Source organism: Tamandua tetradactyla, assembly GCF_023851605.1.
Source record: "Tamandua tetradactyla isolate mTamTet1 chromosome 1 unlocalized genomic scaffold, mTamTet1.pri SUPER_1_unloc_1, whole genome shotgun sequence".
NCBI classification, from domain to species: domain Eukaryota; kingdom Metazoa; phylum Chordata; class Mammalia; order Pilosa; family Myrmecophagidae; genus Tamandua; species Tamandua tetradactyla.
The window spans coordinates 494,281-500,457 of NW_027518237.1; positions in this window are offsets into that span (position 1 = coordinate 494,281).

The following is a 6,177-nucleotide window of genomic DNA, read 5'->3' on the forward strand; positions in this document are numbered from 1 at the left end:
AGAAAGGACATTGCAACCTGGAATTGCATTATATTAACTGGCCAAATGTTTGAAATAAAGAATGACATAGCCAAGTCAGGAATTTATTGTTCCACAAGGATCATTTTTAAGAGTAATCTAAATATATACTCCAATGAAATCAAATAGACCAAGAAAATCAATGACATGTAGGATCAACTATAACCAAGTTATTCATTGCCAGGGACTAACATTGTTGGAATAAATGGCTGGGTAATGGGAAACCAAAGAAAAGGAAAGTAAAAAAGAAGAAACATTTACTCATTTGTGCATACCAGAATTGGAAATGATTTATGACTAAGTGGAAACATGCTGAAAATGTCAGAGAAAATCATCATTCAAAGTATAGCTTTTCAATAGGCTAAGCCCATTTAAAATTAGGCCTAAGAGTCACCCCCAGAGATCCTCTTTTGTTGCTCAGATGTGGCCTATCTCTCTCAACCAACATGGTAAGCAAAGTTACTGCTCTCCTCTATCTATGTGGAGCATGACTCCAAGTGGTGTAAACCTCCCTGGCAATGTGAGACAGAAATCCTAGAATGAGCTGGGACTCAGAATCACAGGACTGAGATGCCTTCTTGACCAAAAGGGGGAAAAGAAAAATGAGACAAGATTAATTGTCAGGGGCTTAGACATTTCAAACAGAGTGGAGAGGTTATCCTGAAGTTTATTCTTATGCATTATATAGATATTTCCTTTTTAGTTTAAGGTGTATTAGAGAGGCTAGAGGGAAATGCCTTAAACTGTAGAGCTGTGTTCCAGTAGCATTTCTTGAAGATGAATGTATAATGATATAGCTTTTGCAATGTGACTATGTGATTGTGAAAACCTTGTGTCTGATGCTCCTTTTATCTATGGTATGGACAGATGAGTAAAAAATATGAATTAAAAACAAATAAATAATAGGAGGAACAAATGTTAAAACAAAGTAAGTAGATTGAAATACTAGTGATCAATGAAAGGGAGTGTTAAGTGGTATAGAAAAAAATAGGGGGAACAAAGATTAAAATCTATTGGGTAGATGGAAATTCTAGTGATCAATGAGAGGGAGGGGTAAGGGGTATGATATGCATGAGGTTTTTTTTCCCTGTTTTCTGGAGTGATGCAAATGTTCTAAAAAATGATTCTGGTGATGAATATACTACTATGTAATCATATTGTGAGTCATTGATTGTACATCATGTATGGAATATTTATATGTTAAGAATGTTTGTGTTGTATGTTGTTTATCAATAAAAATATATAAATAAAATTTAAAATACAGCCTTTCTTTTATCTTGATCACTATGCAGTTATTTCCAAGTCTCTGCATTGTCAGAGGTTATACAGATTCAACCCCCAAAACACACTGAAATTCACTTAGCTGTTCCCATACTTCCATATGCAAATCTAAACATTAAAGGTTATTTCACACAATTAAACCTTCAAGAAATCATTACAATAGAGTGCCACTTATGGTTCATATCAAACTTCTTAATACTAATAATTTATTGCAAAAATATTGAAGCTTTAAGTTTATTGTATCAAGTAACCTTCATCATATGCATATTTTGAAATAAGTATTATAAACTCTATTATTCAGAAATCATTAGTTTGAGCTAGTTTCTGAAGTTTAAAAACCAGCCTAAACAACCAGTAAACTACTGAACAAGACTTTGTCTTCAATTGAAAGAAATGGGTGTTGTAAACTTAATTATTTTTTCCTGTCTTTGAAAGTTAAGTAGCCTTGAGTAAATGGAGGACTCTAGCACTTCAGAATGAAAGATATCAGATCTCAGTGTTTGAATGGTTCTCCAGTTCACCATAATGCCTGAGATTGACCACTCTTCATTCAAGCTCACCCTTATTGATACATAGAAAGAGGATACATACTGCCCTACCTGCACAAATGCACACACTTAGATATTCATTAGCAATGCTTATTTGTTTCTCATTTGTGATGTGGAACATTACCAACTCAATCCTGAATTCATCTCTGATCTTCTCAATATAATTTTCTGCAAAGGTTTTAGTTTTGATTAATTTCAATTCATTTTTTAAAAGGATCATCCTTTTAGCCTTGGAATACAGGACTTTCTGCCTATTCTAAAACGAGAAATAATTTTGTCCCAGTTTTGTTTGAAACGTTTTGCATTTTTGCATTGTACATATAGTTCTAAGATACATTTTGAATTTGCTCTGTATGATGCATGAGGTATATATTGAGGTTCCTTTTTGTTTGTTCATACGGATGTCCAAACATTGCAAACTGAAGTTGAATTAACAAATGATTATAGTTCCTGAATCATTATATAAATGCCTTTTTTACTTTCTAGTATGTTGCAGAATAGCCAAAAGTAAATTCCTGAAGCTACTGAAACTCACTGAACTGTGACCTAGATGCCTTGATCTTTGATAATAATGCTCTCTTGTATACATATATGATCTTCACCTTGTGACTATAAAGCCTCATAATGACTTATGGCCAACACTGTTTGTTAATCCCTTACCCTGTTTCACAATCTTGACATACTGTGATCATGCATACAGCCCCTTAATGTTTGTGTGAAGGAACTTGAGTTGATTCAGAACTAATCCACCCCAAATCATAACCTATTTTATTAGACAAACTGGTTCTAATTGGAATTGACCTGTTTGACATGCTCAGTAACTTAAATCCTAACCTGTAAGTGACCTATACCTCATTATAACACTGAGAATCATACCCACCATCATGTTAAGACCATCTTTTTTTAATAAACATTCTGTGACTAAAGCAAATGCCATGCAATTTGTTGGATTAAACATGAGAATTTATTTGATAATGATTTGGAGTCTGGGAAAAGGACCAAATCAAGCCATTATCAATGTGATCCTTTCTCCTGAAAGACTGGTGTTCTGGGGGTAACCGATGGTGAGTCTTGGTTCTGAGCTCCACTGTCACATGGCGATGAACACTGTGGTCTCTCCTGATCACTCCCTTCTCTACTTGGTTCCATTGATGTTCAGTTTATGGCTGTTTCTCTCTGTTTGAATTTCATTCTGCTTACAAATGACTCCTGTAACAGGAATAAGACTGATCTTGACTAAGACGGGTCACACCTTAACTGAAGTAACCTCATCAAGAGGTCCTATTTACAATGGGTTCACACCAACAGGAATGGGTAGGGTTCAAGAACATATTTTCCAGGGGTAATTAACTCCAAACCACCACAGAAATAAAACCTAAAAAATGGCAAGACAAAAAACTTCTATTGTTTATGCTAACTCATTCTGTGATATTTGTCATAGCAACCCTGGCAAATTGGCACTACTTCAGCTATCATACACTTCTGACCTAACGATATTTCCCCTAGGTATTCATTTACAATGCTATAAATTTGCATGAACAGCACGAATGCATCATCAATTATAAGTAGTAGTTATAACATTATATCTGATCTTATCAGGAAGAATAATTTCCAAGTATACATGGCTCACATTTCTAGCATTCCTAATCTTCCTTTGCAAACAATTTCAAAGACTAGATGAGCAAATTATGCTCAAAGAGGAACCTTTCAAACAAACTGCTATATTAAAATTAAAATTAAAATTAAAAAATTTATTTTAGCCATCAAATATAGTGTGCTTTATTATAACATGGTGTATTTTATACCCTAGAAGAAAATTTAAATGTATCATGGCAACTGTATTTTAACCATAAGATCACCTCTTCTTATTTGGTATAGAACACAAAAAAAAGCATGCAGAATATTTATTTAAAATTATTTAATCTACCAAAGAAATAAAAATTGCTTCACTATATTTTTATAGTGCAAGAAAAAAATCAGGCCGTGATTAGTGTTAAGAATTGTCTTAAGATAATCACTTTTTCATCAGAATAACATTGTTCTTTTCACCAATGGGTTGTGGAAATTGTAGTTTAATTGATCACTTTCCTTAAGTCTAGTTGCAATTTTGTTGTTGTGGTTCATATCTACATTAACTTGGTTGTGTAGGTGTGCATGAGAAGGACATATGCTAATGTAAAATAATTATAAAGAGTTTAATTCTTCCTACTGGATATAAGAATGAGCCTTCTTATGCCCTTCCATCTCTCTCTACATTTAATTTTTTTTGTCCTTTTAAATATACCTACATTCAAGATGTAAAATGTTGCAAAGTTCATGTCTCAAGAGGGTCTCCATTTCTTTGTAATAAAATCAAGGAAGATAGTGCCCTTAACTTACACTTTCTTGAAAGAGATTAGCATCATTTCCCAGGAAAGCTAGCCACTACCTACAAATCCTCCTTTGAAATTACTTGAGAATGTGTATATGACAAGTTGTATCCCCCAACCACATCAAAAGGTGAGCTCCCTTTGCTGATCACCTGTGATGCATCACATTCTTCTTAAAGGCTTATTTAATAATAAAATTGCTCTTCTTTCTCTTTTTCCATTGTCAAGAGGTTTTCCAGTTAGGAAAATATTTTGTTTCTATTTATGCAAAAATAAATTATTAGAGAAATATTCTTTTGGAAATTTTATTTGAATACTTGACAATGCATGAATCAGGCAGCTTCCAAATAAAACATGGAAAAGAGTTCCCCCCAAAAAATATGAGAATAAGTTATATAAAGTGAATGGGGTCACTTAACGTAAAAATATTTGACTGATGATTATAAAATTCTTTTCCTTCTTCCTTTTTTGGCTTTTAGAAATTTGTTGACCATATGGTTAGGTATGACAACTACAGGACATAGGCTTCCTTATATCTAATTTTTTATGCAATCTATTGTTCTTCATTTGTTATATTTATCATTTATAGTTCCATAACAATGACAACATAAGCTGTTGCAAAGCCTCTCACTCCTGGAAGAAATAAAGCAAAAGGAAAATGACTTGTGTGCCATGTGTGATAACAGGGTATTTCATACTACCTCATGTATTCCTTAATATATTTCTGAATTATGTAATAATTTCCCAGTTGCATAGATGAAGATAAAGAGGTTTAAAAATATTAAGCAATAAGCTCATGGTCACAACTGCTAAGTGTCTATAGGGTTTTTGTTTGCTAAGATTATATTAAAGCCCAGCTGATATAGAAAATCCCCAGTGTTCAGATATTCGATTCTCACCTGCAGGGGATATTTCACCAAGGGTGCATTATAGTGTTGTAGAATTTATGCTATGGATTCAGAAAACACTGTTCACATTAGTCTAGCTTCAACCCCACAAAAAATGTCACATAAAATTTCTAATTCAATTATTGACATAGTGTACAGCAAATGTTCCATTTGTGGTTGCAGTAGTTGCTCTTGTTTCTAGGACCTCAAACAATTTGCACATCATCACAACAGGAGTTGGGCAGTGTGGCTAGTTAGAGGGTACCAGGTTCTCTGATTTTGAAGTTCAAGTTTCAACCACTGTGCTGCATTGTGTCTGGTAGTAGGAGAACAGTTACGTCTGTAATAGTAACTGAGTTAAAAAGGTACAGATGTTTCCTTCTCTCACCAGTTGGAGCATCATATTTTTGAGATAATGGAGAGAACGATGTTGATGACTTATTCCCTGAAGTTACTTTGGGCTTGGCCAGGGCCTTTTGACTGAGAAGCAAGGGTGTGCTTTGTCTCACTTTTTCCTTATGATGATTGAAGAAGGTTGGAAGTTCCATTGCCTGACTACACTCTCTGAACATCCTCAAAGTCCACCAGTGATGACACTTTATTTTCCATATGTCTTATTTATTAGATTCCAAGCTCTTTTAGCGTTACATACTTCAAAGATTTTAATTTTTTTGTTATTACATTGTCACTTATTTATTTTCAACCTCTAACATTGTAAATTCTGTGAAAAAGTTATGAGATAACATGGAACATGATTTTACTACATCAAAGTTACACCTAAATCACAAAGATGAGTTAGACACATTATATTTTATTTAAACATATTTCCTTTTTCCCAAATGATGATTTCTACTATGCCAAGATTATCATAATGGCTCCTTATTGATTATAAAGAGTATTATTCAAAGTTTTTCCTTAATCCTTCATGTCAATAAGCCTCACTCTATTTCTCTCTCTCCTATTTGCTCAAATCACCAAGTAATAATTGATTTACTTCTGGATCCACCTTGAGAGTTTTATGCAAGAAAATCTTTAGGTAAGCCCACTGAAAGTAGACTGCTGGAATATTGGGCT